Genomic DNA, 14,463 nt, shown 5'->3' on the forward strand with positions numbered 1-14,463 from the left:
CCACATTCTGAACGAAGAAAAATAAAATATTGAATAAGCTTGGAAATATTTCCTTTCTAGCTCCTCATCTTATCTCACTCACTGAACATGATGATGAGCAAATATGTTTCAGCAAGGCAGAAGAAACTAAATAAAACAAAAAAATTAAGACACTTAGAAGCTTTCCACTGGGATGGCATGTAGTTTCCCATTGGTTATTGGTTCCATTCACAATTTTTATAGATGAGGTCACCAAAGTTCATGAAAAGGTTCTGATGTTCAGATGCCACAGTATGGGCCATTGTACACATTGAAAGATGCACCCATGTGCTCACACTCGTATTAAAAATATGGGTAACTGAATAGAAGTTGGTTGAAATGCACTTACAGACAGTAGAAGATGAACTATTCTTGCTTTGCTGTAGAGATAATTCCCGACTGCCTTGCTCCAGTGTTGTATTTGTATCTGCACCAAAGAGTAAGGCAGCACCACTCTCATTTGGTGATTTCTTCTTGCACCAGCCCTGCCAATGACAATCCAAAGGTCTTGCCAGTTAAAATACAGCCCCAAGATTTAGAAGAGTCAGTGGAGGAAATACAACCAAAACCGCATGAAGCAAAATATAGCGAGAGGATTTTATTGGTGGTATTCGAAAGCAACTTCAACAGCTAAAAATTTTTCAAAGCATTACATTTCCAAGCACAGCAAGGTTCTTAGCATTTCAGCACGTGTTGCAGGTTTTGTTCGGCAGTGTGGGTGGAAGCTCACAGCAAACAGTGCAGCAACACATAGGTAACAGCACAGACTTCTGCTTGCCCTGCAGGGGAGAGTTTTACAGCTTTAAAACAAAAAGCACCTCAAGTTCTTGCAAATTCCAAACTAGATCCTGCCAAAGAACAGCATGGAAAGAAGCAGGGTAACAGCTTAAGGAGCACGGGATCAGATTCACCAAGAGGGCTGAAGAGGTGACTGGCAGCGATGGGCACAGCCCGCGCACCCGTGTTGGGAGCAGCATAGGCACCACTGCAAGGGTCTCCCATTTCGCTTGGGCTGCATCCGCCTGGAGATGGGGCTACAAAATTGGTTCCTTTCGAATATTTTAAGCCTTCGGAAAGCTTCAATAGGTTGTTATTTCCTTCTGCTTCTAGTTAGCCCTTAGAGTTGTGCTGTTTTGATGTGAGCTGACTTTGCGAGGTCAGGCGGGTTAAATGGTGTTTGATTAAAATCAGAACACCCAACAACTACTGTTTCACAGTTTGACTTTGTTGGCCTCTTCATCTGGGAATTCAGGAAGACACCTTTAGCTTCAAAAAAAGAAAAAAAAAAGGCAGCTTTTTTTTAGCTTTTTTTTTCATGTGGCTTAAAGAGAAACAAAGAAAAAAAGCCACATTGTGTATGTTTTTCTGTCAATGGGCCTGCCACTGTTTATCAAACCAAGGCAAATCCAATTAGCCTGTGGCCTGCCTCCCAACCTTATTAACCTGCTCAGCTGTGAGAAACTCAACAGCCCCTGCCAATATCTCATTTCTCCAGCAGCTGATAAGATCAGTTCAAGATATTCAATGGGGTTTCCTTTCACTTCGGCTTCATCACAGTCACCGGCATTTTAACCGTGGTAGTCGGATCTTATTTTCCTCTCATTTACTACGTGAAATAGGATGGCGACTCCAAGGCCTATGCAGCTTGTTGGAACAAACACCGATCAGGCCTTCGTGGCGTTTGACAGGACGGGCTGATTTTCCTTATCACGGCTTGCCCACAAAGGCCCGGGCCAGGCCGGGGTTATTAGCATTCCTCGGTGAGATGCGTCAGGCCTATTTCTGTCACGCAGACAGATTGAGCCTTTCACTCAGGCTCGCGAATGAGTGACACATGGCCTGACTGGGAGGACAACATTGTTATTTGAGTTAAGAAATCAATTTGTATCAAATGTACACTGTAATTTATTTGTTGGCTTTGAAGGGAACCTGGCTGAGATAAATGGGAATGGGCTTCTTTCTTCCCCCCTATGCTGAGCTGATAAAGTTCTTGTGAAGCTCCAGATAGCTCCAGTCAGAGCCAAAGTGACAAACATGTTTAAAGTTGCACAGTGATCTTTAAATCTCAAAAAGAACACCTTGTTGGACATGATAGAACATTTTTTACCTTTTCCCTCTATCTGTCAGAAAGCTGCTGTGACACATTGCTTTAGTATTTTTGCTGACATTTTCTTTATCAAGCACATCTGTTTGTGGTCGAAAGATGCTTATTCCTATTTTCTTCAATCTACAGCAGCCTAGGAAACTGCCAAAAGGAAGGAAGAAAATGAGACATTCTTTCCAAAAATAATGCTTATTTAATTTTTTTTTAATTGTGACTTTTCTTGACCAGGTTCCAGTTTTCTTTTTACTTTTGTTAGAAGAGAGAAGAAAAGTGTGGGGAACATGTATCATGACGATCTTGTCTATTTCAAGAAGTTTGGTTGGGTTCAGACTGACGGTGCATTAAGATGTTGGTATTATATGTTAAATCATGAGCTACGAGATTGACATTCTCCTCTATTAAAGTTATAAATATGAGCCTAAGTGTTGGCTCTATGCATCAGTGTTTTTATCTTTGAAATAACACGAATAATCAAAAGTTACAGTTTCGTGTATGCTTGCAGTTATGACTCCATAATGAAAAAATTCTAGCAAACTAGCCACAGGCAGAGTAGTTCATTGACATTTCCATACAATAACCTGGTTGTTTACTTTTGCTTTTCAAAAGTGATCTAAATGTAACAGGTCATATTAGATGACTATATAAGGTACCTTATCTTTCCTCTGCGTTATAGCTTTCCACCTGCATATAGGCTCTTTTTTAACAGATGTGTGTGTGTATGAATGCACACACACACAAACGTTATAAAGCACTAGAGACTGCTATACTCTAGTCCACACAAGGTACAGCCATCCTTAAAGCAAAGTTAAACTTGAGGTAGTCTACAGTGTGTAACCAGGGTCAAACACTCTTCCAGTCCTTCCAGAAGCTAGGTCAAATGTGACTAGCAGTACAAGCATTTTTAAGATAAGTTGGCTTTAGGAAGTGTTAAACTTGTTAATGGCCTGATCGCACCATCACCAAAATGGTCACACCATTCCCAGGAATCTCAGGGAGAGCCACGCATCAGGATTAACTCTTGTCTCGGGCTGCCCAACCAATGTATTTCACTCTCCTCTTTCCTGCCTTTCCTCTGGGAATGTTGCAATCCTTTTGGCTGTGAGCAGCCTGCCAGCCTTAGATCTTGTTATACCTATGAGTACTGACACTGTAATAGTGTTAAGCCTTGCTCTCAGGTTTCTTCTGTGCCATTCCCTTTGGGTGAGGGCTTGCCCTTTTACCTTTCTGCCCAGGTGCATAATGACAGTGCTGTTATTCTGACTTGCCTGACATTTTTTAATGTGGTGCTTTTTAAACCTTAACTCCATGTTTCCACGTTTAGGCAATAGCTTCAGATTTTGTCTCAGTTTAGCAACCCAAAGAAAATATATCATTTCAAATATCTAAAAAGCTTTCTGATTTTCATCCTATGGCACAGTCTAGAGGTGTTACTTTTGATTTTCAAATGCTCAGACTAGGCAATACTCCAATCCAGCTCTAATAACTAAGAGTAAAGTGCTCCCTGTTTACACACATTTATATTTCTATGTAAACATATTCTATAAAACATGCACCTTCTCAAATGAGAACTGTACTTTGCCATGCTCTTTTAGCTATATCTATATAGCTGTTTACAATTATTATGGCCTAAGCACATCAATCAATTCATTGTCAGATCAAACTCTTCAAGAAATCATACCAAATATTGTTTTAACCTCATTGCTTTAGAAATAACCATTGGCAGTGGAGTAATTTAGACCCCAGAAATGGCAGTGCAAAATAAAACACCCTCTAGCTCTGATACAAGAGCACTCTGTCATGTCTACAGCTTCACTCTATTAAAATAATACATCCTCCAAAGCACTTGTTTTGGCCTTCTCCTGCTTTATCTTATATCCCTTAATGACAGAAAATGGAAAGCACTTAATTTCTCTTCCAGGTTTGCATTAATTCATTATGAGCAATGCCAGTTCTGTCTCTGCTGTGAGCAGGCCCCTGATGATAATGTAGAGACGAACCCTTTGCATGGAATTTGGAGAAGAAAAAACCAGACGCAACGATGTACTAGGTTTGTTCATGATTTACCGTGCATTATGTTCTCTAAAAAACACAATGGCTGGCAACAGGGGCAAGCTGCTGTTTACCTGGTCTTCACTAACTCACATGAATTGGAGGGAATGTTCTGGGCCAAGGGACTCCTTTCTGCGTCTTTACTGAGAGCAAGTGAGTGTCCACAGCTGGGAAAGGCCTTTGATGAAACCTGAGGGGCAGGTAGTGTGAGAAACCCAACAAGCAGAGAGCCTGCAGCAGGAGCAGTGGTTCCTGGGGAGATCAGGGACATAGATATAAGCGGACAGAAAAAAAAAAAAAAAAAACAAAAACACACCAAACCAAAACAAACCTCTTTTTCTCAGAAGAGGATTGTATTGAGTTTGGTTCAAGCCCCTGAAAGCTGCTGGATTCAGAGCAAGGCTGGAAAGAAGCAAGGATACAGTGGGCAAGGGAAGATTTATTTTTGTGTTCTCTTACTTTTATTGTCTTAGCAGGCCTTGCTTGTGTCTTTAAAAAGGTCCATTGTTTTAGTCTGAGCTCAAATAAGCTATAACTTCAGAGTTCATTGGATGTTTTTGGTGTGCTTGCTGTAACAACAATATCTACCTCAAAACTCTCGCTGACTCACGGTCCCTGCCCTGAAAATACCTCTGCGTATCCTTAAAGCTGCAAGAAACAGCAAACTGGGAGCCAATGAACACAGAGTCTAGCTATTTCACAACCAATTGCTATTAATCTAAACTTCACATGTAGAAGGGATGAATTGTCATTTTTGTCTGTAAATTAAGGAAAAAGAAAACTCAGAATAAAATTCTGGTCCTTAATATAACAAAACACAACCTGCATCCTTAATACTGACCAGTTATTCATGTGAAGTGTCCTGCTTTGTGTAACCCCTACTGACACAAAATGGCTCTCTGTCACCTTTGGGCAGTCAGACTGCTGGAAGGGGGGTTATGATGTTGTTGCTGCAAGAGATGTGAAGCTTTATCTCAGGGTATCAGTGTTCCCTTCCCTAGGTCTCAAGTATAGCATGGCTAGAAGTAGTTATTATTTTTATAAAAATATCATGTTTCTAGAGACAATGGCTCCCTAGATTCCTCCTGGAAGAGAAGGGAAAGGGAGGAAGAATATAGCAGTGTACGTCTTCCCAAGTTGCTGCTAAAGCTAATGTGGAGTTAACTTTTCTGGAACCACAGCACACACCTGAAAGCTCAGGATAAAATGAGAAACCAGTCTGGCTCCTTCTCCCCCAGCTCTGACTGCTGTGTCAACATGCAGCAAGGTGAAGGGGAGTTGAATATGGAAAGCAACAGGCAGTGCTGAAATGAATTTTTTTCTGTGTGTTGCTTCATCGTGTTTGGGAGGCACACCTGCTAAAAAGGAGGACATGCCATGAAGTGGGGGAGGTGTTAAAACTGTAAACATATAAAAGGCTGGACCAACACTAAACATGCCTGGGAGGAGGAGCCACTCTAAACTAGAGGTAGTAGGATGCTAGTTTGAGGCACAAGAGTTAAAGCCTCAGGAAAAAGGGAAACAACTTCCACTGAAGAATATTTTAGGAATGGCAAGTATGTCTATCTGCAAGTAACCCGTGTCTAGTGCCTGCATGCTACAGGCATTCACCGACGAGTGAAAACAGCAAAACAGCAAAAGCTCTCAGCGAAGCTACAGAACATAGCTAAACCTAAAATTATGACATTCATTTTGGGAGTAGGAAAAATGAAGCACTAGAAAGTTCAGTTTCATTTGCCCTGGTTTTTGAATGAAGGTTTGAGACAACATTCATTAATCAACCCTAAGTTTTGAATTGGTTACTCGCTGCTGACAGTCAAGTCCTGGTTGATATGAGGGAGAAGTATATCACTGCTTATTAATATAGGCTGAGAGAAAAGCCTTCCAGATATTAGGTATCTTTAAGTTTGCTGACTATATCTTTTCATACTGAAAGTATCCACATAAATATTTGCTTCACACTGAATTATTTTGGACAGTTTCAGCCAAAACAATTTGGGGAACGATACAGGGCAAAATATGTTATTTTGCCTGTGCTAAAGGAATTCTGATGACCTTTCATTTAGTCCAGTATGTATTCCAGTAAATACATCCATTTGAAAAGAAGGAATTTGATGGAAGGCAGATCACTTGGCAGACAGTTGGTTTTCACCATTTTTTTTTATAAAAACAAATTATTATGATGTTAACATTGTTAATGATGTTAATGTGCATAGAGCAGATAGTAGGACTAGGGTTATAAGTAAACATTGGCATTTTTGTAGCTCTGGTAATTTTAACTCTGTATTTGAAATAATATTCTCGAAAATATTTTGTGTGTTCACATATCAGATTTTGTGCAACTACTCTGAAAGAGCCGCTGAAATAATTCCACACAGTAGAACATCACCCTTAGGTGAACAGGTAGATATAATGCTAAGATATTTGTTATATCACATATATACATTGGTTACTGGTTAACCTTTAGTAAGAAAATGCTTCAGGCTTAACAAGTAGGAGATTTTGATATTTAGTAGAAGAACTTGCCTTTGTTATCGTAACAATATTCAAGGTATAAATGAATAAAATAATCTCTTCAAAAAGAATGTACAATTCCCAAAGGTTTAATATTAAATGTTTTGGGAGATTAAGTGATACAGTGGTGTTGCTACAGATCTAGGGAGTCTCTTTCATATGCTCTCCTAGTCTTCAGCCTGTTCAACTCTGCAGGAGTTAGAGATATTCTAATCTGTATGAGATGAACTTGGTGAGGATCATTTCCCACTGTTAAATGCAAACTTACTATCATACATTGAACTAAAGAACATCCTTTCTCAACAGTAATTCTTCGATTATCCATTGCAGAAGGCCTGAATAATGGAGAACCTGATCTCAGTTGGGCTCTTTAAATCAGAATCCTCAGGAGGCACCAAATGAATCATATTACTCACTCTAATTGAAAACAAACAAACAAACATGCAAAAAACCCAACAAACCCAAACTAACAAAAAAAAACCCCAAAACCTAGAAACACCATAATTCTCCCAGGTGCTTTGGGTAGCAGACAGTCAAAAATGAGGAGATTCCAAAACACATAATTTTATTTTTATTATTTTTACTTTGGCATCAGACTTTTTTGACCTCTCTCAGTAAGCCGTGGAGGGAAAAAGAAGTTGTTACTCAACCCCAGCTTTCTCCTGCTCCACAGGCATTCAGACAGCACAGGAAAAGGACTGAGGAGGCCCTGCCATAGGAGACTCTGAGGCAGCTGCAGGCCAGAGCCACAGCTGCAGCTTCCTGTCTGCCCAGCAGGTTGTTGGAGGAGCATCTCGAGGTGGATGGCTCCCACCATGGGTTTCTGCAGCCCATGGATCTCAGCAGCTAAACAGCTGATTGTTGGAGACAGCCTAACTACACATGAAGCACAACCTTTGTAACAGCCTCAGATTCTTTCCTTTTCTTACTGCTCAAGCCTGGAATGAAAAAAAAAGTATTGAAAACATGAAAAACCCTGGACACTGAAAACTAGGAGGTGATCTCTTCCAAATCTTTTTTATAATTTGACTTTTGCTGCTTGGGAACCACTTATTTAGCACTGTATTGCTGCTTTGGATGCTAGCATGGAAGACCAATGTAATTGTATTCTGAATCTCATTCATACTAAAAATAGACTAGTTTACTAAAACTGTATGTAAGACAACCACGTATGATACTATTCAGCAGTCAGCAATGCACTTCACAGCCCCTTTGTAAATGCTTGCTTTGGGAATATCTAAGGTATTTTGTGCTATCCAATTGCCACTGTTGGGTTAAGTAAATTAGGGCAACTTGTTTCCAGCAAACTCACCTTAGAGTGTGTGATGTGCTTCCAAATGTTTTCTGTCAAAGTGCTTGAGATACAATGTTAGGAGACTTTTAATAAAATATTTGGTTTTAGTTAAAAATAGCAAAGGCAAATACTCCTCATTAATAATGGGATATACTGTAAATGATAGCTTTCAACAGAGTAATAGAGCATAGCAAACAAAGAAGAGCAGCAGAGGCAAGTAAAAAGGAAAATAACTTTGAAACTCTACTGATTAAGATGCTAAAGTAGTTTCTAGTGTTTATTACAAAAAAGCTAATTAAGGAGTTTACATTTTATCATGCACAGTAAAGAACTCCTGACAGGCATTGTTATAATATGAAATGCTGCAGTCTCCAGTAGAGTTTAATTTAGAGCAACAACAAAGAAGGGAAAAAGAAGAAATAAAACAATTGAAATGTTGCAAGTAGACTGCCTTAAGCTCAAGGGAGGCCTTTCAGAAAACCTGTTGGTAGAAGTAATGCAAACTGAGCTACTACCCTGGGAATAATATTTTTCCTCAAATTGTTTCAGGTTGAAGTGTTTATAGGAGGCAGTATATAGGTTGTGTAAGCCACTGGCTAAAAGATTGGGGAAGTATAGCTTTTCATCAAAGATTAATCACACTGATTATGCAAGAAGATCCACAGATGTTGGTGTAAACCATTCACAGGAATTAGTGATTCCTCCATCATTACTGATCACATCAACAGATGTCCATACTGTCACCAGTTACCAACATTAACTTGCTAATAAACAACATCATGTTTACTAAACATATTCAACTAGAGCAAAATTTTGATATCTTGTACCGATGTGTTAATTTCTTCCAAACACATTTTTGGCCCGAGAGCACCTTGGAAACTGTATTGATTTCACTCTTGCCCAATTGTTTGGTGATGAATAATGATAGATTATGCATATCAGTTATTTTAAGCCAGCCAACCATTGCTTATTTACCTTAACTACAATATTTTGTTGTCATATCTGCAGACTTGAGGTTGAGAAGATGATTCTACTTTTGGCTAGTAATTTTTCTGCAGGAGATATGAGAAGGCAACTTTTGTTTGTCATTAGCAGCCCTTGGGATCTTCATATTTTATTTCCCTGGCAGTCAGATGTATGAGCTGTTACAGAGGACAGAGTTGAGCTATAGGACACTGAATACACAGAAGGCACACTGCTCTGTCTCATTTTCTGTCACCGATACGGCTGTATGATTTGCTTCCCTAATGTCTGACTTGGTGTCAGAGTTGGAGGAAAATTAATTGGCAGAGAACAAGCTCAGATAAGGTGGCAGCATGAGGAAGTACCACAAATACCTAGTACCAATGTTTCTTGCTGTGTGTGTTGAGCAGGGATTTCCCATTCCTTGTTCAGCATATCATGAGAGGAGTTCTGGGACACTAGACTTCTGCTGGAATCTCCTGGAGCCCAGACAGTCCAAATACATATGATTATAGCCACAGGCATGCCATTCTTTCTTTCAGATTTTACATTTCAAATTAGTAGAAACGAATCACTTCAGTACTGCATGCAAGACACCAGTACAACTTACTGCCACAAGAGAACATTCACATTTAGTACACATTTTATTTATGAAAAGATTTTCTCATAAAAATGGAAATTAAAACGCTGTCATTTTTACTTTCCTCTGTTTCAACAGCTGCTTTCTTCCCATAAACTTTTTTATTGTCTTTGCTAGAAAAAGGCTTTCTTCACCTTTCTCTGAAGTATGGTTGGGCTGCTTGTCTCTATTAGAAGACAGTACAGATCTCTGTGAATCACAGTGTATATCTTTTTTTCTGTCACCCAGGCATTGCTGTTGTAACTTGTAGATTGAATTATCAAATGTATTCTACACTAAGACTGCTTGAAATAGCTGGGCTGTCATGTGGGTGCTTGGCTGTGGAGTGATATTAGTCACACCATACTGTCCCAGACCTCTCAAATTTTTTTTGTTTTCCAGACATAATTCACAGTTTTGGTTTTTCATCTATAGTCTCATAAGTGGCATCTTTCCCTGCCTTCTTCATGTACTGTAGCATTGTTGGGACACTCATGTTGCTAAGATCCTCTGTTTACATTTCTATTCACTGTAGAACAAAATTTTTAATAAAATGAATTTGCTCCAATGAAGCTCAAGTCAGTAGATAGTCACAGCATGGTGCAAAGTCAATTTATTCACTCACTCTTTTCAGTGAATTGGATTTGAGATGGTTCCTTTTGTGTTTTTATTAGAAACTAAATGCTCTCCTTACAGCAAATGTACTCATATCTCCCAACAGGTCCCCTTTACTCTTGTGTACTGCATTATGCTGTCTTGCCATTCATGCCAGCTTGCACTGTGGATACCTTGTGTTACCCACTAGCCGGTATATACCAGCATTGCCATCAGTGTTGATGCAGGGTGCTGTACACCTGCAATGCCAGAGCTGATTGCTCCATTTGTTATTTTTACCCACAGTCAAACATGGTGTTTCATGCTCCTGTTTTTTATGGAGTACCCACTCCAGTTTGTTGTTTGGGGCCTAATCTCAAATCCATTAGAATCAACAGAAATTTATTCCTCTTGTCCCAATTAATTTCCAGACATTTTGTATGTATTTACAAAGGTGTTCACATTGCTCTTAAAAATTTGCCTTCTCCTTGGTGACTGTAGTATATAAATAAAAACTTCTTACTCATTTACATCTTTATTTTCCTAAGCTTACATATGAGGAAAATTAGACGAGTCTTCATGCAACACCGGGCTTAAATATACCCATTGCTGGGTTGTATTTCAAACAACAGAATTTCCTTTACTCCTTTTCACTCTTGCTGTCTGTTTCCAGGCTTCTCTATTCACATTTACCGTATCATCATTTTACATGAAAAGAAATTTTTCTTTAGCACTGGGCTCATAAAAATAAAAGATAATACAATGAATGAATATTTTTCTCAGCTAAGCTTTAATGCAAGTTCAGGCTAACTAGAGTGAGCTGTGATAGAAGACAGAAATGAGACTTCAGGCAGCTTTCTAAAGAATGAAAATCATTCCTCTCTTGCTGTATTGTTGTTGCACAGGGCCAGCAGGTTAATGGCAGAGGACCTTTATAGCATGTAGAATTCACTGGCTGCAGAGGACAGAGAGGCACATGACTGGGGATGTAGCCTATGGATTTGTGTGCTGGTGTTAAGTATCCACAGGCGCATTGCTCAGCAGCAGAAAGTAGCAACAGTTGTTGGTACTAGACCATACTGGAACATGACACTATTTTGTCTCCAACAATGACTGTGGCCAGATGTGTATTTGCTTGGATATTTTTGAGGGGAGGTTTGGTTGATTTTAATTTTTTTTCTAATTTATAATACTGGATTACATTTAAAAAATAGTATTAATCAAGACCACTGCAGCTTTCTAGTTGATTTTTGTATTAGATCCAATAAATTTGGTTTTAGCTTTTGCTACACTGGTAAGAAAATCATAACTATTACCAACTGCCAAGAGGATATCTATGTCTCAGTGCAGAATTCATTCTATTTATTCCTATTTACTCAACGTCTTTCAGAAAGGAGGTGTCATTACCTGTGACTCTTCACATACAGACGCTATTTGACTATGAATTGCAACTCCAGCCAATGCCATTTTGATTTTCCTGTTATCTTTCATTTCAAGGAACATTCCCACAACCTTTACCCCTCCCCCCACACTCTGAGGCACAGTGTCAATCATTAGACACAAAAATATTTCAGTTATTTTAAAGCTGGAGTATTTGTCACAGGCTCAAAAGATAGAGATCTAATGACTTACCAGGGGCTTTGCTTATAAACACACACCTATGCTATTCTCAGAGCTCTGTATTATTATTTTTTTTTCTTATTCTTTCCATTCTTGCACTTAAAACAGAAACACATTTTCTCCTAGAAAATGCTGACAGCGTGTCTTGGTATCTCAAGGCAGAAAGGTTGCTTTCCCCCAGGCAGTGTGCTGGCAACTTTCACATGGACACACATGACTGAGCTGCCTATAGGCACCCTTGCTTTCATTGTTTCCATAATTCAATATGTTTAAAAACAGCCATGCTAACAAACATGAGAAAGAGGAGTGGAAAGTGAAACTCTATGGGATTGAACTTCAGAAATGTAGTACAGCTAGAAGAAGAAGGTGTTCAGAGTAAAGATACAGGAGGGATTTGTTATGCAAAAATAAAACCTCATCTGAAGCTGAAGTCACTACATGCAATCAAAGTGAAAAGAAGTGCTTAAAACAATAAAGCAGAGATTGTTCTAACACTCTTTAACATGCGGTTTGTTAGTAAATCTTTAATAAATTACATATTATCACAAATAATTCACTGATTACTACCTTTTGCTGCATCTTATTAATCCATTCTGTACCACATACAAAAGCACTCCTGAGTGAGTTACAACAAGGATTTAAAGATATGCTCTGAATCTAAAATATTTAGCAAAATTATCTTGATCTCTTAAAAAAGTTTGGATTACAGTAAAAATACAATTAAAAGAATACATTTCCAAGCTGCCACAAGTAAAATTGAGATACTGTGCACATTAGATGAAATGGTAAATCTCCCATACTCATGATGAACAAGAATTTTGCCTTGTGTAGCTGCAGGAGGAAAAAACAAAACCTATATGGCAGAAATAATTTTACTTGGGTTACTAACTACATTTTTATTACTAACTATAATCTTCTGAGAATTAGATCAGTTTATATTTAAGAAGTCCAGATTTTTAAGAGCAAACCAGAGTCCTGTGAGATAAAAGGTATACAGGCACAATTCCTTAACCACTTCATGAACTGATAGAGGACACGACAACAGAATGATGAACTGAGATATAGAGAAGTTACTCCCTTTTCAATATTGGACAAGAAATGACATCAATCCCTGAGGTAATTCTGAAATATGATTGCTAATACAGTATGTTAAGGAAAGCCATAAAAAAAGAAAGACATGATGCTCCCTCTCACCATAGACTTGGTGAAAGCATAAAGAACATGAAGATCTGTGAATTTCCACATGCATTTTTACCTCTGCAAGAATATATTTTTTAAGATCTTTTGAATGCATATATACTGTGTATGGTGTGGATGACTTGCATTTGAACAAATATTTATCCAACTTTCCTGTGTCAGTATTGTTTTGCTCTTGCACATACATTTGACGGTATGACAGAAGCACATCATGGTGCAATTGCAAACTTTGAGCCCAACTTGAAAGCTGCAGCTGATGATTTATTTTATTACAAAAGGAGTTGCTCTCTTCTTTTATTGTTTGACTGTACAGAACATGACACTAAGACTTGACAGCCTCTAAGAGAATTTTGTTCATCCACAGAGAAGCTGAAAGATCACCTGTGACTGTGGAATGTATTTTTCCATCTTTTATGTTATACAGAGTTCTTGTTAATGCCTTGGAAAATGCTAGTGGAAAAGATCTTGCATGGTGCTTTAGAACTAGCTTACCAAACAGATTCATTACAAATCTCTGCATTTTGTGAAGTAACATGAAAAATTGCTACACAGAAGAATCAGTAGCACTGTTTCACCAGGCATTCGGGACAGTTATTATGAAAAGCACTGGTTCAATTATTTGCATTCCAATGTACTGGATGAGCTTCCTGTAATATGTTTCATAAAAACCTTCATTATAACATTAAATCTGCTGTTAAACCCTAGCTACAATTATGCATTTTGATGAAAATCATGGTATTTGCAGATCAATAGTATAAACTAGGTTGTTTGGGGTTTTTATTCATTATGGAGTGATTAAAAAATTTGTGAATATTTCAGACCTTCTACATCTGTGCTCTCTCACCACGGCGATGCCGAGCAAGTCTTATTAGTGACGATACTAGTCTTCATAAGAAGAATATGAATATCTTAGATTAAGTAAATCATTAAGGGTCTTTTCCAACCTAAATGATTCTGATTCTGTGATTATTTCCAGTGGTGTACTGACACTATGTGATCACAGTTTCATGGAGTTTTTCTTTGCTAGTGTGGAAAGAAAAAAAAAAGCTTAATCAAGAATTAAGGTGACCTAGCACATACAGTTTTAAATGTATCCACAGGAGATATAGTAATTTATGGGAAATACAATTTGGATAGTGCAAATACTGTATGCTGCCATATAGCAGCTGCAAAACCAATGCTGGTCTTACTGTATCTTAGAATGCCAGTTGAAAACAGACTGGATATGAAGTACCAAGCAGTGATTATGGTGTGTAAACTTGGAAGCAATTTCTTATTTTTCCTTAGCAATAGCTCATCTTACTAGGGGAAGCTTTCCGTTGTTAGATGAGCTCAAAATGTAACACTTACTTACACACTGACTTTGCTCAGCGCTAGTATGTGTGCATATTGTATGTTTTGGTGTGTTTGCTTCTCGCTTGGTACAGAATTTATCTAATGATATACAGCCCTTATATATTACTAATATTCTGTAGTGTAACTCCAGCAAAG

Source organism: Nipponia nippon, unplaced genomic scaffold (genome assembly GCF_047370975.1).
Source record: "Nipponia nippon isolate SJK-2023a ecotype South Korea unplaced genomic scaffold, ASM4737097v1 scaffold_1, whole genome shotgun sequence".
NCBI lineage: Eukaryota > Metazoa > Chordata > Aves > Pelecaniformes > Threskiornithidae > Nipponia > Nipponia nippon.